Source organism: Chiloscyllium plagiosum, unplaced genomic scaffold (genome assembly GCF_037043375.1).
Source record: "Chiloscyllium plagiosum isolate Xiang-an unplaced genomic scaffold, Cpla_swu_hap1 HiC_scaffold_10, whole genome shotgun sequence".
Classification (NCBI taxonomy): Eukaryota; Metazoa; Chordata; class Chondrichthyes; order Orectolobiformes; family Hemiscylliidae; genus Chiloscyllium; species Chiloscyllium plagiosum.
The window spans coordinates 46,504,490-46,529,623 of record NW_028270148.1 but is presented as its reverse complement, the minus strand read 5'-3'; the positions used below and the strand labels follow the sequence as shown (position 1 = coordinate 46,529,623).

The 25,134-nt window shown below is 42.1% G+C and overlaps 1 long non-coding RNA gene across 1 annotated transcript; it reads right to left on the bottom strand.

The window, feature by feature from the left end:
• Positions 1 to 227: 227 nt before the first annotated feature.
• On the bottom strand, positions 228 to 24,095 carry LOC148148951 (uncharacterized). Its single transcript, XR_015758291.1, has 3 exons — positions 23,988 to 24,095; positions 5,184 to 5,305; positions 228 to 298 (listed from the first exon to the last, which is right to left on the bottom strand). It is a non-coding gene; the product is annotated as an uncharacterized LOC148148951 (long non-coding RNA).
• Between the last annotated feature and the right edge of the window lie 1,039 nt (positions 24,096 to 25,134).

The window sequence follows — 25,134 nt, the reverse complement described above, 5'->3', positions numbered from 1 at the left end:
TTGTTTATTGCAAGGGGAATAGAATATAAGAGTAGCGATATTTTGCTACAGTCATTTGGACTATTGTTGAGGTGATAGCTGGAGTTTTCTATACTATCGTGGTCTCCCTTTTTAAGGAAGAGGTAAATGTATTGGAAGCAATTTGGAAAAGGTTTACTCAACCAATACTCACAATGGAGAAAGTGAGGACTGCAGATACTGGAGGTCAGAGCTGAAAAATGTGTTGCTGGAAAAGCGCAGCAGGTCAGGCAGCATCCAAGGAGCAGGAGAATCGAAGTTTCGGGCATAGGCCCTTCTTCTGGAATGAGGAGATTGACAATGACAAGATTGTCTCATGCAGTAAGATTAGACAGACTGAGTTTGTATTGTCATGACCCTAATGGGAATTGGGCTCTGGAAATCAAGCTCCCTAATCCACAAGTCATCAGAATTATAAAAATGAACAATTTAATCACGTGGATCATTAATTTGTCTGACTGTGATTAGTGTCTGGGAGGAGAAAAATTCACATCAAGTTTCATTAACAAAAACTAAAAACTTCTATTATTATGACAAAGCATCCTTTAACAAGTGGTAACTTGTATTATGAATTAACCAATTTAAACTACATCTCCTTTCCATCCAAACACACGCACATTCATTGTCAAGTAGGGCAAACATGGCAGAATATCATGGGTGGAAAATATAGGCAAAAAGGAACAATCTCTATGAATCAATAGGCCAAACCACAAGTAGAACAAATTTCTTTTTGGTTTTTGAGGATGGTATCATGTTGTTGTTAACATAAGCGATCAATTCCGTAGCTGGACAATTGAGCTAGGACATGGCTTGAGTTAAAAGCTTTTCTTTGCAGAGTCTTTCAATGATTGTTTTCTCCCACTCAGATGAAAAGAGCAATCTGGCTTGCTTGTAGGCTTTTGGAGGTCTGGGTACAATTGCTGCTTTCTCTCAGTTCTGTGACAAACTGCTACTTAAAACTAATCCAAAAGCTGTTGCTGGGCAGTTAATTTTTATATCCAAAATGCACATAGTATCAGCTAGTCTCAGAAAAGTATCAAATCAGCTTCAACGACAGTTGCATGCACTTGTGCAATCAATGGGTGAATGCAAAACTGTTCCCCTTTTCCTTCGTGATGTTAAAAAAAATTAATTCTTTGCAATACAGCAGTCCAAACTTCCCTTTTCCAGTTTATATTTCAACTAAAATTTATATTGTCCTTACAATATCCATTGGAGTTCAGAAGAATAAGAAGTGATCTTATTGAAACATTTGAGAAGATTTGTCAGGGCGAGTGCTGAAAGAATGTTTCCCCTTGTGATAGAGACAAGGACAAAGGGAAAGTGTTTAAAAGTAAAGGATCTTCCATTTAAATCAGAAATGAGGATAACTTATTTTCTCCTCGTGTTGTGGATCTTTGTAATTCACGTCCATAGAGAATGGGGGAGGCAAGGTCGTTGAATACATTTAACCAGAGGTACATTAGTTTCTTGGCTAACAAAGGAGTCGGAGGTTATTGGGGAGTAGGGAGAAAACTGTTGAGGCTCCAGTCAAATTAGCCATGATTTATTGAATGGTAAAGCAGTCTAGATGTACTTAGGGAGGCGATGGCATTGTGAGTGTATCTGCATCAAATGATTACTGCAGTTCAAGGCAATACATCATCACCTTGTCAAGGAGAACTAGAGATGGGCAATAAATGTTGCCCCAGAAGCAAAGCTCACATACCATAAATGAATAAAAAGGAATACCTACACATGCTTCTCATATTCATATGTTTGTAACTTTCAGTGAATGACTGAAAGGATCAAGTTCCAGGATTCCAAATTTTAAGGCCTTTACTATAAACAAAAATAACTAAAGGCAGTATCAACTATATACTATTTCTGGAAGCAATGTACAATGTAAACTGTTGGAAATAATCCTCCATTTAATTTTGCAATTGTCAGAAATCCTCAGCTCCTGAGGACCTGTCTCACTTACTTTCCTTTCTCAGCTGGATAACTCCTAATGCCAGAACTGACTGTCACCGTGAGAGACGAATTGGAGATACTTTTCTTGAGCAAAAACTGGGTAAGACTTTGAGCCTCATTTAGACTCTCTCAAACTGAATTCCTTTAGGCTTCTATCTGCATTTTTTTCTAGTGGTGAATCATGGAGACGTACAGCTTCTATTCTCTCACTCTTTCTCATCATCTTGCAGACCCACTCTGTGAAGACCAGTAATTCTGTATTTGGGATAACCATAACCTGCATCCTGATCTTACGATGGCATCCTATGGACTCTCCCTTTCTCAAAACCCATCCCCATGACACATGAATCACTTGGGACCTGTGTGGTGGAAATGCCCATTATCTACCCTCTGGGCAACCTTTCCCCACCTACCCAAACTCCAACCTATCTTGGAATTAAGTAAACAATATAAAGTGCAATGTTTATGAAACCTGATGTTCCTTACACCTTCCTGGGATTTGGAGATTAACAATGTATCCACAGTTGCTCAGGTCAATGTTTACAACCGTAAATATTGCGCACCTTCTCCCTAGTAAATCAACTCGATTCCCCGTCCCTTAAACTTTAACAAACAAAGCTGTTCAAGTTTGCTGTCAGACAGAAATAAGAACAGATCACAATATTTCTTCATTCCTCCATTTTACTATAAATGAGATACTTTCCCAAAAGATGAAATCCTAGAAACCTCATATTTGCAACACTGTGCCAACCATTCTCAGCCACCTCAGACCAGTCCAAATTTGCCTCTAATGAAAAGGCTAGTGATGGGAACATATGTCCAAACAAATATTACATTCTTTACCAATCACTTAGTCATCCTGCCTCTGATGTAACTTAATAATGCAGCTCCTAAGTTTCATCATCCAGTGCTATATCCTACTTGCTTAAGTGCTGCCCAATAATACTTTCTCATACTCAATAATGCTTAATAGTAACACTTTTAAACTAAATTGCACCGTGATTTTGCAGTAGCAGCTATTCTGGGATCCCAAGCATGGCAATATCTGGTTGAACTGAATAGGAATTCCTGTCAGCACATGCATATGACTAAAGTTTAGAGTCATACAGTCATGCAACATGGAAACAGACTCTTTGGTCCAAATAGTCCATGCCAACCATGTTCCCAACCTAATCCAGTCCCACTTGCCTGCATTTACCCCACATCCCTCCAAACCTTTCTAATTCACGTACTTATCCAAAATGTCTTTTAAATGTTATAAATGTATCATATCCATCACTTCCTCAGGCAAATCATTCCACACACGAACCACTCTCTGTGTAAAAACAGTTGCCCCTCGGGTCTTTTTTAAAACTTCTCCTTTCACCTTTTGTCCTCTCTCATGCTATCAGTTATAAAATCTTATCAATGTTCCAGGCCTTTCTGATGGTTAAAATGCTTTCAAAAGCATTTTTATGGACTGCATAGTAATAATCAGTGCCATAAATAACAATACTGATGTATCAACTCTCTTTCTTGCTTTACTACTTTTACCTAACATGTCCCGGCTTTGTCTGAAAAATACTAGAAAAGTCAAACAAAGGTCTACAGGGCCAGAGGCAGAGCTCCAACATGAAATGAGCACAAGAGAAATGCTGCAGGTAAGCAAGCCAGGTAGCACCAAGATGTACTATTTCTTTTAGCCCAAAGACATAGGTGCTGGAACATGGTTTTTGGCTCCATAACCTTTCCAACCAAACAAAGGAAATAAGAAAATGTTTTTAACTCCTGAACCTCATCTAGAATTAGAATTAGGATTAGCTTTATTGTCACATATACTCAAATGAGCACACTGAAAAGTTAACAAGTTGCTACTTAAGGCGTCATCTTAGGTACAAAAGTCTCTAGGTACAGATTTTCAAGTGTGAGTTCTTAGGGAAAAAAATTAGAAAAATAAAAAAAGTCTAGCATTACAGATCATATGAATAAATTAGAAAAATAAAGAAGCAAAAGTTTAGAATAACAGTTTATCCAACGCAGTCCATTCCAGCAACGAGCCTGTATTGTTTGCCTGGACTTGATTCCAGACTGCACCACACTTCACTTCTTGGCTTTTGAGGCTGGGAGATCACTCTGGAATCATTTCAAGGCCAGACGTCCACACAGGGCCGAGAGACTGCCACACTGGGCTGCCGAGAGACTGCCACACCAGGCCGCCAAGAGACCACCACACCGGGCTGCCGAGAGACTGCTACACCAGGCCGAGAGACTGCCACACTGGGCTGCCGAGAGACTGCCACACTGGGCTGCCGAGAGACTGCCACACCAGGCCGCCAAGTGACCACCACACCGGGCTGCCGAGAGACTGCCACACCATGCAGTCGGGACAACTGCCACACCGGTCCAAGAGATCAACACACCAGGCTGAGAGATTGCCACACCGGGCCAAGACACTGCCAGGCCAGGCCAGGGAACTGCCACACTGGGCCAGGGGACCGCCACACTGGGCCGTCAGGAGGCTGCCACACTGTGCACTTGGGAGACTGCCACACTAGTCCAAGAGACCAACACACCGGGCCCAGAGACTGCCACACCAGGCCAGGGAACCGCTACACTGGGCAAGGGGACTGCCACACTGGGCCCAGAGACTGCCACATCGGGCCGAGAGACTGTCACACCATACAGGGGACCGCTACACTGGGCAAGGGGACTGCCACACCGGGCCGCCAGGTGACTGCCACACCTCAACACTGAGAGACCGCCACACTGGGCCACCGAGAGACCCCCACACCAGCGTGAGAGACACCCACACTGGGCCAGGACATCACCATACTGGATTGAGAGACTGCCACACTGGCCAAGAGATTGCTACATTGGGTCAAGTGACTACCACACTGAATCCACGCTTAGGCCGAGAGTCCGAGTCCACACTGAGGCCAAGAGTTCAGGACATCAGCAACAAATCCATGTGTTATTGGTCAGCTCCCTAACTGAAACTGGTAAGAAACAGTAGTTCAATAGCTGCAGAACATTGGATGATGACAAGAGGCTGCTGACAGTGACTGTAGGAGCAGTCTCCATAATTCACTGTACTCAGTCGGTGTTGGAGGAGAATTCTGCACCACTTCACCACACAAAGGAAGAAACAAAAATTTAAAACTTACCTAACTCAGCTTCTTCTGACCCCCTACCTCCTGCTAATTTCACCCAGTGGGAAATTCTCAACTGCTTACCTGGTTTGGTGCATTGATTAATGGAGCTATCGTCTTTTCAAAGTTCTTAGATCCCAGGTTTCCATATTTAAAGAATGATCCTTCCAGCTTCCAGATGGTGTCCTTCTCCCCAACTCAGTGTGCTATAGAAACAGAAGTTATAGAAAATTTAGAGCAGAGAAAGTGGTCACTTGGCCAATCATGTCTGCACCGGTACAAAACAAAATCCCTCAGTCCAGCCCGAGGTTCCGCATTTGCTGCAATGCACAGAAGGCTACAGCACCTGAGGTTCATACCTGGGCAGCATTTAAATGGATTATGCTTTACTGCCTCTATTACACTTTTAGACAGTGAGTTCCAGACCTGACATCCTCTGGATGAAACATGTTTCCTCACCTTACTTCTAATCTTTCTACCAATTGTTTTCATTCCATACACCCTTATTACTGACTTCTCTGCTCATGTACATAGGCCCTTTCCATTCATTCTTCACTGGACCCTTTCAGTTTTGTACTCTCAATCAAATTTCCTCTCAGCTTCCTTTATTCCAAGAAGAACAACCCCAGTTTATTTAATCTTCCCTCATGGCTGCAATTTTCCAGTCTTAACAATAACCTCATAAATCTCCTCTGTACTGTCTCTAGTGCAATTACATCCTTTCTGTAATGAGGTGACCGGAACTGCACACAGTACTCAGGTTGTGGCTGAACTAATGATTAATACAGTTTCAGAATAATCTCCCTGGCATTTGTCTATACTTTGGCTAATAAAAGAAAGTATTTCATATGCTTCCTTAACCTACCTCATCAAAATGTTCTGCTGCTTCAGGTGTCTGTGGACGCTCACTTCCTTTACATCTCTCAGTAACCTCTCATTGTGTATTCTCTTATCTTGTTGAGCTTCCCAAAGGTATCATCTTGCACTTTTCTGTGTTAATTCCACTTGCCACTTCGTCACCCATCTAATGAAACCTTCCTGCAGTTTACAGCTTTTTTCCTCATTTTCAACCACATGACCAATATTTGTGCTGCATGCAAACTTCTTGACCATGCCCCTTACATTTACATCCAAATCGTTAATATCGACCACAAAAAGCATGGGGATCTCATATGGAGACCTGTGGAAGGCCATTATATATAGCTTTCCAGATGTAAAAACATCTATGTTTCCAGCCACTGAGTCGATTTTGTATCCAGCTTGTCACATTTCCCTGAATCCATTGGCTTCTATTTGGTAAACCAGTCTGCCATGTGGGATCTTGTCAAAAGCCTTGCTAAAATCCATATAGACCTCATCAACCTTCATCAATCCTCCTTATTATTTCCTCAGAAACTACATGTAAGTTAGTCAAGTTATTTTTAAAGGGAGACTTAGGAAGTGATTGGTTGCCCTTCAAGGGCAGGTTCAATTTCCCTAACCATGCTCGGTCAGTTAGGACAGTGTAAACCTCCCGAGGAAATTCCAGGTTCAGTCTCTGGCAGAGCTGAGCTGAGGACCTAAGCCAGAAAGACTGTGCAATTGCTGCAGTTGGCTTGCATTTGGATTCTTATATTTTTTTGCTCTCCAGAAGCCCTGGGATACAAGTGAATGCCAGGTAAGGACAGAATAAGGTTTCACTGTTATTGAATAATTTTCAAGCATTCATTATATTGGTTGAAATGCAATGAATGACAAGAATGTCCACTTGAGTGGGTTATTGAAAGACACCTGGCACCTGTGGATCTATTAACTGACAGGAGCCACAATTTGTACAAGAGGGAAGAGGACGGACAAAAACTAGTTGGAGAAATACAGAGAATTCTTTTTTAAAAAGCAGGAATAAGGCTCTATTCTTTCTGATGATTGCTAAGAATGAAAACAGAGGAAGATTTCCAGATTAAACTTGTACAAAGGTCTGTCCACTTATCAAATCTTAAAACTAAGAGAAGCTAAATAGCCTCCAAAAATACAAGGCATACCTCTTTCATTCTGCATACTATTTTTGTAACATAATGGCAGCAGTAATAATACTGTTGAGTGGTTACATGCCACAGTATGGCTCTCAACATTGAGAGAAGGTATCACTGATTGAAGCTAACTGCACCCAGTCAAAGCCATCCAGCAGCTCTTAAAGCAACTCTTGAAGAGAAGGCATATTATGACTGGCTCATGTATGGAAAGCCTTGTACAAATCTTGATTCACTGCCTATAGTTAGACATAACTTGGATGTTGAAGGACTTATGTTGCGGATGCAGTACACCAAAGGGTTGACATGCAGCACCCAAAAAGTGACATGCATTCAGCCAGTGACACCTGACACCTTGGTAAAGCTTGTAAGCTTTTCAAAGCTGCCTACTCATTCAACCTATTGCTTTCTGACAAGAAAGAATGAAATGGAGCTTGCTGTTTTGAATGAAGAGTATCAGGGACTTCCTTCATGCAACAGATGCAATTAAACAGCAAGATGTGGCAAATATCCCAAGCTCCAAACTGAAAAGGAGGTGGATGCATTCTAATTCATAGTTATAATGACCTTCACAGTCATTGGCAATTGTGTCCTTGCTCTGTTTTGAAGTTGCAGTTCTGGCTGCAGCAGATTTCAGACAGGACATCGTTGCTGACATGTAAATGTCAATTACATTGTCCCTCACTGAGCTCTGGCTGGGGAGTTAGGTTCTGAACACTTTTGGTAGTTATGACTGATATACAGACCCCTTTTGCCACTGCTTGCTACTTCATCTTCCAGCTGCTTGTTCTGTGCTTCTGTCATCTCCGCTTATTCTCTCTGTTCAACTGTTTTCCAAAGAGTTTGCTGCTTCTGCATGCATTTCTGGGAGCAACTGTTTTTCTCATGCATCTGTATACTTCAAGCAGATATTCACAGCAAATGCTCTAAAACCCTCTCTGGTAGACCATCGGAGGTGACTCCCTAACTTAGAAATCAAAAATCACTTGTCAAGCTGGAGTTGATGCTCCCTTATCGATGAATTTGAAGGCGGGGGCACTTGCTAAATCTTGGGCGTTGCTTGCCCACCATCTGGCTGCCATTTCCTTCCCCACTGCAATTGTACCAACTGGGCCGGTGGCGGGTACTCTGCTTAGCAACAAGCCAGGTTAATTGGGAAATTAAAACACACTAAGGGCATCATCGCAGATTCAACGTGGTGAAAGTGGCCCATGCCAAGCAACCAGCCTGGCAGATTTCTGCACAGGAACCTGGTGCCTTGTGTAAAATAGCCAACAATGCATACAAAATGGTCATTTTTGTTCTAAATTTCGTGCCCAGATTTTCAAACCTGTCGGAATCCTTCTGATACGTGATAGCTTTCTGTGCAATCGTTTCTATTCTGGTTAATGCTGCAGTCTATGTGGAATAGTTACTATTTAAGCTAAAAGGGGGCGCGGGGGGGGGAAATACAGTTTGGCAAAAAGACCAGATGATGTGGTTGCAACAACAAAATGAATCTAACATTTGCAGTTTTCATTGGCATTTTATGCAGCATACAATGACAAAATATTCCAGTGTGTAACTGTTGGCCATTCACATTATCATAAGACATTTGGAGGTCAAGTGCAAAGGAATGTTAAGGGTATCAAGAGTAAATTGAAAGTTTGACCCGATGCTGTGTACTTCCCTTAACCTTGATTCTCAGAGCCCATACTAACCTCCCGTTGTGGTGTGACTACAGTTTATTCTCTGTGAATGCTGAATGTGGTTTGATATATTTTATTTTCACATCTTTGCCCAAATTTTCATGAGTTGCTGCACTATGCGATTCCATATCTATGGCACAGAAACTGCTCAAAGGTCATCAAAAGAAGGATGAAAATGTAGTGTGAGTAACCTACTCCATTAATCATACCTCTCCATATTTTGCAGAGACTGTTCAACTATGCTCCCCATTGAAAAGAAACTTAATTATTTTAGTTCCCCAGGTAGTAGTGGGCACTGGTACGACTGCACCCAGCTGTAAACCTCACAGCAGGATAAGTGGGGTCAGAGCTAGGACCCCCACAGTGCAGAAAAAGGCTATTCAGCCTATCAAGTCTGCACGAGCCCTCCAAAAACCATCCCATCCAGACCCACTCCCCCACCCTAGTAACCCCGCTTGGGGTTTTTACTATGACCAATCCACCTAACGTGCACATCTTTGGACTGTGGGAGGAAACCCAAAGCCGACAGGTGATCTGACACAGCGAGAATGTATAAGTTCCACACAGAGAGTCGCCCAATACTGGAGTTGAACCTGGGTCTCTGGTGCTATGAAGCAGAAGTGCTAACCACGGTGGCACCCTGACTTGCTGCCCGGGGTGTGGTAGAGGAGCTGCTGCATGTGCTGTCATTACCATTCAGGTGCCCCGCCCTGCATAGTGCCCCATTCATATCAAGCCACAGGGAGGCCATCAGCTTCAACAGTCAGTCTCTCCCCATACAAAAGAGGGCCCCATTCATTGTTAAAATGTCAATGATGGTAGGAACTTTAAGTGGCACAATTGCTCTTTGGTCGTAAAGAATGTCCTCCACTTTCCCCATTAATGGAAGGCCATGATCCTTCCATTTTGCACTTGACACCCTCACCTCTCATCCTGCTCATGCAAGCTGCACAAAATTCAACCCACTGTAAGTGGCCAGTTAGAATGTCAGGACATGTTGTGTCACTCTGTCATATAACAGCATGTCAGTGAGGATGTCACAATAGTTGGAAGTTTTTCCTCCTGCATGTGGTATAAACAGTAAGGGAAAAATGGACAATCTCGGGCTCTGGATGCTGAGAACATACCTTCTGATTTTCTCAAGTCGTATATGGCCAAGTCGGAACCTCGCCACTGAACAGTGACAACCCTATTCCAAGCATTTAAATCTCTCTAAAGCTCCAACTTGCCTTATGTAGTGTCCTCTCCTTCACTGTAAAACTAGATGGTGCAAATTCATGGATGGGTAAATCACAGTGGGTCAAGATTAGAGTGGTGCTGGAAATGCACAGCAGGTCAGGTAGCATCCGAGGAGCAGGAAAATCAACATTTTGGGCAAAAGCCCTTCATCAATTTCCCTGCTTCTTGGATGCTACCTGACCTGCTGTGTGTCTCCAGTACCACTCTAATCTTAATTCTAATCTCTATCTTCTGCAGTACCCACCTCTGCGTAAATCACAGTGGGTATCTGGTAGCTATAGCTCATTGAATGCTTGACCCAGCCATCATTGACTTGCTTCTTTACAACAACATCACTACATTCTCCACAGCCACCATGATCCTCAAACCTTGCATGCAAGTGGACTTTGACAAGCCACTAGCCTCACTGCATCCTCATTCCTGCTTTTGGATCAACTCTCACACCATCCTGGCCCTTCAACACTTTGGAACTCAGGGACACCTATGACCTGCATGCTCCTACTGGTCACTTTGTACACAGGGCCATGCCTGCATCTCATGAATTTATATAAGATGCATCTTGTGAGTCTTAGCTTGATTTCTCAGCAAATGGTGACAATTATTCTTACAATGTACAGAAGAGCATTGATCTTGTTCCTGCATCGCTGGTGCCCTGCTTCATTTGGGTCCCAGCATTGAGCCTGGCTGCAGTTTGGTCCAAACTAGCTTCGTCTTTTGGTATGGCCTCCTCTGTCAAACAGCTGGGAAAAGGTCTGCCTGTCTCTCCACCACTCTGTCCACTAAAAATTCGAGGTCTCACTCCGTAAAGCAGTTTTCCTTTCCTCTGAGCAATCGAGATATATGTGTGAGGATAAGTTGAAGCACATGAATCTAAGGCATCAGTCCTGATTCCTGTGTATATTGTTGATAATTGAGGGATGGGAACAAGGAATATTGAAAAATATATAAGGTTGGCAGAGCAGTTGTTGCCTATAGCACTGACCTCTACAACTCATGTGAAATCATTGAACTTCTAGTTCAGTATCAAAGTTCTCAGGCTTGATTCCCGGCATTGGTATTTGTGACACTGTCCTCCCATTACCTTCACAGTGGATGTCTGGACTGTCTCCTGATCTCCTACAAAGAATTCCCTCTCTCTACCTTTCATCCTCCTGCACTCATGTCTTCAATGCTGTAGTTGGGAAAGCAAGAGCCACTCTCTGGCCTTCTGTTCCAATGCTCCAGTATCTTCTTTCTGCATGCACCTTTTCCAGCTGATGCAGCCAAAATGCACCTCACCTTTAAGATGTACATGATAGATTTAACTGACACTAGCTCCGTATGATGTAGGATCCTCTGGTGAATTTGCAGCAGTTCAGCAGGGTGTTTAGCAAACTGCATTCATGGATACGGGCACACAGAACCAAGTTTACATGCTGCCTGCATCACATTTGCAGGTTGCAGGGTAATTATCTATTGTGATTTCATAGCCCACGAGCAGACCTTATTGAATTTTAGTTCCTTACTTTTAACCAAAAGAAGGCAGTCTCTGGGTGAGTCCAGAACCCGCTGGGGACAAGCGTTTGAATCCCACCATGGCAGATGAATTTGATTAAAATGTCTGAAAATAAAACCACTCCAATGCCAACTATCAATTGTTATAGAAACACATCTGATTCACTAATGTCCCTTAGGGAAGGAAATCTGCTGTCCTTACCTGATCTGGCCTACACACGCCTCCAGACCCACAGCAATATGATTGACTTTTAACTGCCATCTGAGATGGTTCCAGCTCTAACCACTCAGATTAAGGGCAATTAGAGATGGGCAATAAATGGTGGCCCAGCCAGAGATGCACATATTCATGCCCATGAATGAATAAAGTAATGTTCAAACAATGAACAATATATTAAATGATTTGATATCATAGATTAAAGTTGATTTTGGGAGATAGGCGTGTTGGGAAACAGACAGACACATACATCTGAGGTCACAGGAACAGACTGATGTGCTGAAACCTGCTGTGTGTAGGCATATAATTCATTACAAGCCTTGTAAACTTTAAATTGTGTGCTAAAGTCTAATTTGGATGAACCAGAGAAGGAAATCTGCTCAGAATTAGCCATTTGTTTTGCCATTTTTGATTTACTATGCTCCACATATCCCAATGATTTTACATTTATGGTTTGCTGTTAATTCACCACCAGAAGATAGTCTTACTCATGTCCACCTTACAAAGTTACCACCAATGTACCTATTACAGGAAAATCCAGGTCATTATTTCTTATTTTTAAAAAAATCATTTTCCAAATATTCAAGCACAGAAACCAAAGTTGGAAAAGAGAAACCATTGTTTCGTACACATTTAAATATTTCATCCACATAGTGCACATGGGGGGTATTTTGTTTCGCTCAGGCATTTAATGGTTGGTTAAATGTAATATTGTTACAGCAGTCAGTGTCTATAATCCCCCATGGCATGATCTTTTATTGCTCTGCAACTTTTATCTTTTTCCAGACCAGTACATTCTCAGAGTAAAGTCCCAGACATTCTGAGGGAACTACGAACACTTTGTCAATGCTTGAAAGAGAGAAGGCATCTGATTCAAGATGTATATGTGCGGAGGAGACAGGTGATGAATATTGACTAAGCGTTGCCAAAGCAGTAAAGGGAAGTATATTAAAAAAAATTCAAAATGTTATCCTCAATACTTTTTTAGAATGATATTATGAATTTAATCCATTTATCCTCACTGATTTCAGTTGTTGTCAAAAAAGCCTTAGCTTTCAATGAATTATTTATCCCAGTGCATCAATGTGATTACAATTTCTGTCTGGTATTTCTACAGCTCCAGGAGAGAAATTTAATTACTCTTCAATATTGTGAAACACTGGGTCTCCAGAGTAAACCTTGTGAGTAGAAAGTATAGTCTACTGCAATTAGCATTCAATCTGCTTAAATTCAGATCTCCTTTCAAACCTGCTCACTCTCACACAATGGTAGATATCAGTTTTAGTTATCAGGATCGCTTTACCGCTTCATAATTTTTTTAAAAGATCTATTTTGAGGCAGTTAATGCATTTTCTTGATGCTGTTTGGATTGGAAGTATTTATGATCCTGACTAGCCGAAGGAGCAGGCTGAAAAGCTTGCTTCACCACTGTCCAAATTCGCTGATTTATCACTGACGGGACACTTGGTCTCTCATACATGGAGAGGCCAATATTTAAGGTCTTTAGACCTGGATCTACCTTCAGACAAATATCCAGCTGGATTAATGGCCTCAAAGTGAAATAACACCATTTCAAAGTTACATAGATATCAGTTTCCCTTCGCTGCACACCTGCAATCAATGAACACAAACTTAATTAAAAGAGATTCCACCTACAATCTGTCATACATTTCTTTCACTGTTTGTCGAAACTTGCCTATTATTATTTCCACTTGAATTTTCTATCAAGCACTATAATCCATAGCTGTTTGTGGCACCAATGTGCTGTTATTAAGTGCTGTATAATTAGTTTGTCAGAGAAAAGACCAGGACTTCATGCATGTAATATAATCTGACCTACTAGAGCAGAGATATGAAGTTCTACACAAATGGATGTGCAATTACAGTACAGAATATGACTAATGACACTATGCCAGTTGGCTAGATGCAGTATTTCAAGTTGCTGCAGTTATTTTAGCTCACACAGTTCTCAAAATCAATTATTGATTTCATCAACTGAAATTTTTATAATGGAAATGGCAAAATGCCATGCAGTATCCCCAATATCAATGTCGCGAAATCTTGTTAAAGCCAAAACAAATGGACAGATGTTCTGGTGGACCTCCAGATACGGGGGTTCAGCCTTCATATGGATTCCAAGTCTGTCTATATCAGCACATATTCCTGGATTAACCTCATAATTGGACAGTAAGTGGGCCCCAATCCTACTATTTCAGAAGGGCCCAGTAATGTCAGAGGGCTGCCCTATTGGTAGAGGTGGGCACTGCCAAGGCAGGCAGGTGAGCACTGCCTCAGCATGGAAGCATCGTTCTCTCCCTGTGTAGAAGTGATACATCAAAAAGTAGCCTGAATTTGGCAGGGCTATCCAATTGAAGGGAAAACCCCTCATAAACTTATTCACAAGCTGAGTTATGGCTTTTCATCCGAGTGGGCCACAGTGAAGCATGGTTTCTCCAGCTCCCCTGGCCCGCCGTGCAGATGTCTACCACTGTTAGTCTGATGGCCTCTGCACATGTTGGCTGGAGGCAAAGGAAAAACACCCAATAATGGTAAAATACCAGTGCAAAGTGGTTCCTAAACGGGCCTCTTCAATTGCACAATTTAGATCAAACAAGGGAAAGTACTTGCATTCACCCTGTATCTTACGTCATCAGATCATTCTCTTGTACAAAAGAAAGCAGGAGTAGGCCATATGGCCCCTCGATCCTCCTCCTCATCTGATAACATCATGGCTAATCCAACTCTGACCTCAGCTCTACTTTCTCATATATGCTCAATCAAAACTCTATTTAATTCAGCCAATGAATAAGTTTTTAAAATTCAAATAGCTACTGTTATGTAAAACGTAAGTAAGTTTGAAAAGTAAATATTAAACCATTGCTATATTTTATATTTTAATACATATTTATTTACATATATATTTTCAGCATTTAATTTTGAGTACGATCATTCTGGTTCATAAAATTGGTGAGAAAAGGTTGTCCTAATAGAAACAGAGATTGATGGTGGAGTTTTACACGTATGCAAAGTTAGCAGAAATGGCTTGTATTCCCCCTTGGAGTTCGTTGTCCTATCCCACTAAATTTGTCAAGCTTGTTAGTTGGCCTTGCCACCCACTTTCAGTATAGGCAAATTGTAAGAAAGGGTCAGAGGAGCCATAGGTAAATGTCCAAGTGCAAAAATTATGGAAAAACAATAGTTATGGATTTCAAAGTTTGTGAGAAGATTTGTAGCTCGGGTGCTCGTTGTTGTGGTTCTGTTTGCCGAGCTGGGAATTTGTGTTGCAGACATTTCGTCCCCTGTCTAGGTGACATCCTCAGTGCTTGGGAGCCTCCTGTGAAGCGCTTCTGTGATGTTTCCTCCGGCATTTATAGTGATTTGTATCTGCCGCTTTCGGTTGTCAGTTCCAGCTGTCCGCTGCAGTGGTCGGTATATTGGGTCCAGGTCGATGTGCTTATTGATTGAATCTGTGGAAGAATGATCAACCTGGAAGCAACTAATTGAAGGAAGGTCAATAACAAGTCAGTAGGAGGTATTCAAAAGCAAGAATCTAGAGGCACAGTGTAGGCATGGACCCATGAGGGAAAAGAGTGGTATTGCCACATCCAATGCCCTTTGTTATTCAGAAGCATACAGGGTAAGATATTCAAAGTTTGTGAGAAGATTTGTAGCTCGGGTGCTCGTTGCTGTGGTTCTGTTCGCCGAGCTGGAAGTTTTTGTTGCAAACGTTTCGTCCCCTGTCTAGGTGACATCCTCAGTGCTTGGGAGCCTCCTGTGAAGTGCTTCTGTGGTGTTTCCTCCGGCATTTATAAAAGGGCCACAACACACTGCAGCACACCAGAACTGCAAAAAGAGGAAGAGGAACACCTATACAAGGTATTCGCAAAAAACGGATATCCGCGCAATTTCATCAACAGATGCCTAAGGGAAAGACAACAGAACGAGGACATGCCGCAACCCAAAGGTCTAGCCACACTACCATACATCAAGAACATCTCTGAAATGACAGCCAGACTACTGCGACCACTAGGACTTATAACAGCACACAAACCAACAGCCACTCTCAGACAACAACTCACCAGAACGAAGAACCCGATACCTAGCATGAGCAAAACTAATGTAGTGTACAAAATCCCATGCAAGGACTGCACAAAACACTATATAGGACAAACAGGAAGACAGCTAACGATCCGCATCCACGAACATCAACGAGCCACGAAATGACACGACCAGCTATCCTTAGTAGCCACACACGCAGACGACAAGCAACATGAATTTGACTGGGACAACACTACCATTATAGGGCAAGCGAAACAAAGAACAGCCAGGGAATTCCTAGAAGCTTGGCACTCATCCACAAACTCCATCAACAAACACATAGACCTGGACCCAATATACCGGCCACTACAGCGGACAGCTGAAACTTACAACCGGAAGCGGCAGGGACAGGCCACTATAAACACCGGAGGAAACACCACAGAAGCGCTTCACAGGAGGCTCCCAAGCACTGAGGATGTCACCTAGACAGGGGACGAAACGTTTGCAACAAAAACTTCCAGCTCGGTGAACAGAACCACAGCAGGGTAAGATATAGCAGAAAAGTAGAGTTAATGACAATCTTAAAAAAAACTTTAGGAAGCTCAGATAAGTGTAGAAAGCAAACTTCTGAAATGGCAAACAGAGGATATGAAAATATTAGCTGGTAAAATTAAAGAAAATCTAAAGATGTTTTTGAGCAAGAGGCTAACTAAATGCCTATGAGAGATGTAAATTACAACTTATGTCTGGATACAGAATAAATCAGCAGAGTTCTTAATATGTACTTTGGACCTGTCTTCACAAAGGAGAGGGATAGTGAAGACATTCCAATTAAAGAGGGTAAGTGTGAAACAGTAGATAAACTAAGCACGATGCGAGGGAAATACTGGGTGGACTGACCCCCTTGAATGTGGGTAAGTAACCAGGGTGGATGAATTGCTTTTATAGGAAGCCAAAGAGAAAATAAGAGTTGATAAAATGTGGAGCTTGAAAAAACATAGCATCATAGAAGCAGGAGAGTTGTGTTTCGGACGGGACCCTTCATCAGGACTGAGGAGGGGGAAGGTGGATGAGAAATAAATAAAGGAAGGGGAATGGGGCTGGGAAAACATAGGTGGGATAGCGATAGGTGGATGCAGGTGGGTGGTAATTGGGATTGGTCAGTGGGAAGGGATAGGTGGAATGAAAGATGTACAGGTTAGGTCAGGCAAAGGCAGTAAAGCAGAGATGAAGGGCGGGATCTGGGGAAATTTGGAAGCTGGCGAAGGCTTCCAACCCAGACCCTAACATTTCTTGTTGTTTCAGGCATATGTAAGGTGGATATCCCATGAGTGATGCAGCTGGTCAAACCAATTGGCTTCAAGTAAAATAGAATTTATTTAAACATCGTGGAATGAAACACAAACAAAAGAAAATAGAATTTAGAATAACGACATGAAAACCTAACCGACACAATATCTCCTGCAACTTAACAAAGAGCTATTCTGATTTCCTGCAAAATGGTAAATTCAAGCAGCTTCTCTGGGTCCCCAGTTAAAACTAAACCAAACTAGAAAAATCCCTGAACTGAGAGAACTGGCTGCTCCCCTTTCATTGTATAACTGTTTCAAAAAACAAAACCCTAAAAGCCTCTTGCCTGATTGTTGCTTGGACAGTATTTGTTAGCCATTAGCAAAGATCCCAAATCCCAGACAAATCAGAATCTCTGCCTTTTACAACCCCACTTAAAAAAACCAAGGACAACAGAACCTTGTTAAAGGAGCAGCATTGTCATATTCCTGAAGTGGAAGATGAGGTGTTCTTTATCCAATTTGGGTTTGGCCTTATCTTGCCAGTGGAGGAAGCCTAGGATGGACATGTCATTTGGGGAGTAAGAGGGGAAGTTCAAATGACTGGCAACCGAGACTTGGGGTTGATAGGAGCGTACGGACCATAGATGTTCCATGTACTGGTGCCTGGGTTTGTGCTCCCTCTCTCTGATGTAGAGGAGACCACCTCTGGAACAATGAATGCAGTAAATCAGGTTGAAGGAAATGCAGGTGAACCTCTGCCAAACTTGGAATGAATCTTTGGGGCCTTTTGCACATTCTCCCTGTGTCTGCATGCAAGTGTAGTCATTAAGTACATTCAAGAGAAAGATTGATATATTTCTAGTTAATAATCACATCAAGGGATAAAGGGTTAGTGCAGGAATGTGGTGCCATAGGTAAATGATCACCTGTGATCTAGAATAGCAGAGCATACTCAAGATGCTGAATGGACTACTTCTGTTTATTTGTTTCCTCAACCAAGGTCTTCAATAGCATTGGGAATTCAATCTTTTCCATCTCTATTGGCCTACTCTTTTAAGCAAACCTGGAATATTTTATAACTTTAAAGGCATTTTGGAATTTAAGTAAGTTGTTGCTGTTCCAGTACATACTTAATACAGTTCTTAGGTTTTCTTAGACAGCTTTCCTCCCACATTCACAAGGATTCCAAACTTGCTCAGCTTCTATTCATTACCTACATGCTATTCCAAAGGAATATTATACACAAATGTGCAATCAGCTTTTCTACATAAACTGACGTCATCCAACCAAGTTTCTGTAATAAAATTGAAACCAATTATTGATTTATTATCTGTTTGTCCATGATCTGGAGTGGTTAAGATATTTTCACGGTATTGTTCAAGCGCTTTGAAGAAAAATTAATACTAGTTCAGCAGGAAAGTGCACCAAAAAGAGTTACTGATCTTCCAGTCTCATTATTTACCATGAGTGGAGATTTTAATTGCCAAGACTTTAATGATCAAGTAACTGGGATGCTAAGTTCTATGTAGTTTCTTTTTTTCCCTTGATCCAAAGAGAAAGCAAGGAAACTTACTAGTCAGCTCTCTTTAGTTCCCAATCCACTTTGTGCTGCCCTTAATTTGATAAAAGATTACTGTAATCTCTCCCTCCCACTTGCCATCCTGCTGGTCACCCAGTGAAGCCAGAATAAACATTGCTGTTGGGATCAAATAGCATAATTGGACCCCAATTTGCACTTACAAGTTAGGAACCTATAGTCTCTGGGTGCAAAGCTCAGCTTTCTCTCCAGAAATGTCACTTTAACTGGTGAATAAGCAACCTCATTCATCTTAATTGCCTACATCTTAACTGCCTATCTAAATCCATAACAAGGGCCTGTGAGTCAACTGTAGGGGATGTGTGTGTGTGCGTGAGAGTGTGTGCATGTATGTGTGTGTTTGTGTTTATATTTGTGTGTATGTGTGTGCGTTTTTATGTCTGACTTTTTGCTTGGCATATTTCAATTCCCAATATCTGTTGCCAGCAGGGAAGGTTCCCTTAACCAGGCGTAGCTGGGAAATGTTCCTTATACTCCTATTTATTGATAAAGGACTGCTCACAAAGGCTGATTAAAATGAAGTGCATTTTTAATGTCCTCCTTCTTTCTCCCAACCAAATTGACAAGAGCAGATTAGCTTCAAAAACATCACTGATCCTTTAGTGACTTTGCCTCAATTCAGCACTGAGATACACTGGAGATTGGAAGAATTTATACCTAATCCAAACATAAAGTTCTGGTGCAATATTCCCAACTTCGTTTGTTATCTAGAAATCCTGATCCATTTATAACATTTCTTCATAAATTAGTTCTGCCTTTATCAAGATTTAGCCATATTGGGGTAACTGCTGGTAATTCAATTTCTGAAACACTGCAGGATTAAAATCTGAAATTTAAAACTGAAATAGATTGAATCAGCATTAACAAGTAAAAATTTACTTTTCAGAGCAACATTGGAACAAGGAAATAACTCCTTTCCAATTACTATCTAGTTTCAATTGATTATTTGAGCTAAATGAAATGAGAGCAGCATATAATGCTTCAAATAATTTTGGAAGCTTGAATTCACAGAGCAAATAGCATGTTGTATTAATCTTAGCCTTTCATGTTTAATCATCCACGAGACTGTCACAGCACATAATGCTAAAATGTGTTTAATGACTTTAGGAGCTTGCTAAATTTTTGTCTTTAAACTCTCTGGAGACAACTTTTATTCTTGGCCTTAAACTCTGAAGTATATATGTCAAGGCTGAAAAATGTAGTGATACACTGCGGCTCTGTTTTTCAAGAAACAGTGCTGATTTGTGGACTTACATAGCTGATGTATCCAACAATAGCAAATTCTTTGTTAACTGGAATAGAGGTTGTACTTCAGGAGTGTCGGCAGGACATTACAAGTTTTCACCATTCCAAAATCCTGTGAACTCGTTGTGTTTTAGGAATTTCCCTCAATACCAAAGCATCATGGGGTTTTTGGATGGGTTTGTGGAATGTTAATATTAATACTGTACAGCAGTGTTAGCTTAGACAGTGAAAGACTATGCTGCACTTGCAGTCATTATATAAAGGAGTCAATCCCTGGAGGATCAGTGGTATCGGAAGCCCTTATTTTTGTAGGTACATGAAACCAATGGAGCCAGACAACTTCATCGCCAACAGACCTCACCCCTCCGTTTTTTAACAATAGTATTTGAAAGTCCAAACTCACAGTGTGTTTTGATTTTGAAGCAACTGGAACTGCTAATGTAAGGAGAAAAGTAGCCATGGCCACTCAAATCATCCTGTTAAAATTGAACATGAGCTTCATGAGTTCACAAGTAAGTTATCGAGTGTAATACCTGAAAGCAGTGACATCTTTCAATTCAGCCCAAGTTAAAAATAACCATGTTTTCTTGTGTTGAAATAAGTATATTTCCTGTTAACAAATTCTGAAGCATTGCTACTTTTCACAGTAGGTTGAGAATCTACCACCCTTTCTTCTCAAGGGTGGAGATAAACTTGTTCCATATATAAACTTTAATGGCCTTTTCCTCTAAACCAAAAGCAGCCATGAGGTCACATGACTATGGCAAGTCACAGTGTACAAATGCAATTCTCCAAATTAAACCAAAAAAACCTTCAGAACTAGAACAAAATATAAATCTGGGGCAGAAGCCATTTTCAAAATTACAAGAATTGGATCTTTATCTCTTTTCTGATGTCATATTCCAGTTTTTTAAACATCAGAAAAAGAGAAAAAAAAAATCCAAGGTTAAAAATTAGGCCCAAATAGGTTACGTCCAGAACAGCTAGGAATAGATGAAAGCTGCCCAAAGTATAGGCCCTCAATATTAAATCTGGCAGGTCTTCTTCATCCAGCAGCTAGCTTCACATTTTCGATAGTCTTGCCTTTCCCTATCTCTGTAATCTATTCCAGCTCAGCAGATGTTCAAGGTGTCTGGGCTCTCCAATTCTGGCCTCTTGCACATCCATCATGTTTTTGTATGCACCACCACCCTCTGTCTCTTTGTGTCCTGCCGACCCAATCAGTACTCTTCCACTGACACACCCATTCTTTTGGCTGAACTAGTCATCACCCTCAACAATTTCTCATTCAAATCCTCCCACTTCCTCCAGACCAAAGGGATAGCCATGGGCACCCGCATGGGACCCATCTATGCCTGCCTCTTCATCTGGTATGTGGAACTGTCTACCTTCCTCAGCTATATTGGCACCATTCCCCCCCTTTTCCTCTGTTACATCGATGACTGTATCGATGCCACCTCGTGCTCCCACAGGGAGGTTGAACAGTTCATCAACATCACTAATACCTTCCATATTGACCTTAAGTTCACCTGGACCATCTCGCACATCTCCTTCCCCTTCCTGGATCTCTCCATCTCCATTCTGGTGACCGACTAAACACCGACATCTGCTTCAAACCCACCAACTCACACAGCTACCTGGATTACACCTCCTCCCATCCTGCCTCCTGTAGAAACGCTATCCCTTATTTCCAATTCCTCTGCTGTCACTGCATCTGCACCCAGGAGGACCAATTCCACCATAGAACATCCCAGATGGCCTTCTTCTTCAAGGACTGCAATTTCCCCTCCCATGTGGTCAACGATATGCTCCAATGCATCTCCTCTATTTCCCACACCTCCTCTCTTGAACCCCACCCCTCCAATACAACAAGGACAGAACCTGCCTGATCCTTATCTTCCACCTCACTAACCTCTGGATACATCGCATCATCATCCACCATTTCTGCCACCTACAAACAGACCCCACCACCAGGGATATATTTCCCTCCCCACCCCATATGCATTCTGCAGAGACCATTCCCTCCGCGACACCCTTCTTAGGTCCATGGCCCCCACCAACCCACCCTGCACATCCTCTCCTCCCACCACAAGAAGTGTAAAACCTGCGCACATACCTTCCCCCTCCCCTCCATCCGAGGCCCCAAAGGATCCTTCCACACCCTACAGAGAATTACCTGTACTTCCACACACTTTGTCTACTGTGTCCGTTGCTCTCGGTGTGGTCCCCTCCACACTGGGGAGATAGAACGCTAACTTGCAGAATGTTTCAGAGAACATCTCTGGGGCACACGCACTAAGCAACCCCACTGTCCTATGGCTGAACATTTTAACTGTCCCTCCCAATCCACCAAGGACATGCGAGTCCTGGGCCTCCTCCATCACCAAATTCTAGCCACTTGAGGCCTGGAGGAAGAACACCTTACCTTGCGCCTTGGGACCCTCAAACCACATGAGACCAATATCGATTTCACCAGTTTCCTCATTTCTCATCCCCCCCATCTTATCCCAGATCCAACCTTCCAACTCAGCACAACCCTCTTGAACTGTCCTACCTGTCCATCTTCCTTCCCACCTGTACGCTACACCCCCCTCTCTGACCTAACATCTTTATCTCGATCTTCATCTACCCATCGCGTTCCCAGCTACCTTTCCCCAGCCCCACCAACACCACCCCCCCCCACACAAATTTATCTTTCAGCCTCCTTGTGCCACCCACTCATTCCTAATGAAGAGTTCATGCTTGATAAGTCGACGCTCCTGCCCCTCGGATTCTGCCTGACCAGTTGTGCTTTCTCAGCACCACACTTTTTGAGGCAGATCATAGCAAACAAGGGCATACAGATCATAGGGTGCTTAGACAGAGTGAGGCATACAAGGTTACAACTGCACAGGAGGTGCACAAAGCAAGATCAACATTAGCATTATCAATGTTATTTGAAACTGGACAAGTCCATTTCAGCACTTTAATAACAGGAGGGAAGAAGCTGTTGGTGTGTGTGTTCAAGCTTCTGTAACTTCTGCCTGACGGAAGAGGTAGGAAGAGAGCATTACTGGGGTGGGAGGGGTCTTTGATGGTGGCAAATCCATGACCTGGCAATCTGTCCTTCTGAATGGAGTGTCCTTGAAGAAACATTCCAAAGCCAGTGAATTCCAAACTGCGGTGTTAAAATGCAGAGTGCATTGTAAGTGGATTGGAGATGTGCCACGATGTGCACAGATGCTGTAATGTGTTGAGTGCCACAATCCATGGATGAGAGGTGAGTGCAGGCATTGCTCATGGAGCATGCCTCAGGATGTTGGTGCCCAATGTCTAAGAGAGAGGTTCAGAGGAGCAAGCAGTAAGCTGGATTGAAAGATATCCACTATGATTTCCACGTTGAGAATTCTTAGCATCTACTTTATACCAAGTGGGTGGTAGAACTGGAGATTGCATTCTGATCAGAAGACACTAAGTAACAATGAGGGTGATAATGAGCAATAGTTCCCATTACTAGAATCCTGGAGAATCTTGTCTCAACATCCATAACTCAGTTGGAAAATGCGACTTGTTACTCCCAATGTTGACAAAACTTCACTCAACTTCTCCCATGATGCTCCCAAACCTCTCATCATAGCCCACATTGTTCAGGGCTTGGCCAAATTCTATTTAATCTTTAATGACTGAATAAAAAGGGCCCATAATTTAACCAACCTAAGGAGAGAAAGAAATTCTCTGAGTTTGCACAAATGCTTCCCATTGATTTGAACATAAATCAACGCTGTATAAAAGATGCAATTTTGAACAAGCCTGCATCAGAAATGCTGATCAGACCCTTTGGACATTCCATATGAACATAGTCTTGTTCGACTTTGAAGACTCTGCCTTCTTTGCTCGATCAGCCAATCTGATCAAGAATTTGATGGTATCTGAATGATTTCTTCACTAATTATGCTATTGCCTTTGCTACTGCATGTGATAGTTATACCAGTTTTGTTAATATCTGGTCCATTAAGCAGTTCAATAAAGATCAGCTCTCTCCATCTGGACTGTGTCTTGCAAGGCATTCGGAGGTTGCAATGATTCTTACCTAATTGGTGGAATTTGGATGTCTGTCAAGCAGCTTACTTCCCCACAGGCAGCTTCTGGAGTTAGTCTCTGCTCCAATTTCCAATTGGGTTTGCCAAATTCAAACCTGTTGATTATACAATATCATTATAAAATTAAGAATTGTGTGCTTTCCTTTGTTTAAAATAAATGGTTATCTAAAAGGATTGGGTAATCAGAAAGTCAGAGTGGCACCTTTTGCCGAGAGTTGTAGACTCTCGGGTGAGAATGGCTGAGCCCAGCTATCGCCACGGCAGCAGGAAGTGTCTTACAGTGGTGCTCATGACCAAATACAGCATCCAGCAGAGACATTAATAAATGCAAGTTATGTGGGTCCAAACTTAATTGTTTTTCTGTTTGTTTACGTGATCTGAAATGAAACTACTTATCGATTTCCACCTGGCCTTGACTCTTGGTGTATCTTTGAGAAGACTGGTGCACGGGCAAATGATAGAAATATCCATTTCAGAACCATGTTCTCCTAAATTAAACTGTGATATAATTTGATATTTGGCCTTGGTGCCATCCATTAATGAAGAACACTTGTCAAAGTAACTGCAACCTTTCTTTTAAGGAAACCTCCCAAAATGGCTGCATCAAATAAGCTTGAATCATTTGAATCCAGTCTTGAGTGGGCATGGGCCCACAGGAAAAAAAGACTTAGCAATATTTCCACTGAGCTGCCATTCTTACACAGACTGGTGTGGGAATTGTCAACATACAACAATCATGAGGGAATGCATTGCTAATCTGAGGTTGAGGTACACTGTTGGGTCATTGCAGTGGGAGTTTTATATTTAATCATGCTGTACCCAAGAGTGCTATCCTCACAGTGCCAGCAATGGAAAATGTTTCAAATTGCAGCATTCTTAACTATATAAGTATATAAGTACAATAAAGAGGAGGAAAACAACAACAAACTGCCATTCCTAAATGTCAAATAGAGCGAACAGCCAATGGGGAACTTCAAACCAGCGTCTTCAGGAAAATAACACATAGGGACCAAATACTGAACTACAGAAGAAATCATCCCAACATCCGCAAACAAAGCTGCATCAGAACATTATTTCAACAAACCAACACACACTGCAGCATAGAGAAACTACACAGAGCAGAGGAAAATCACCTAT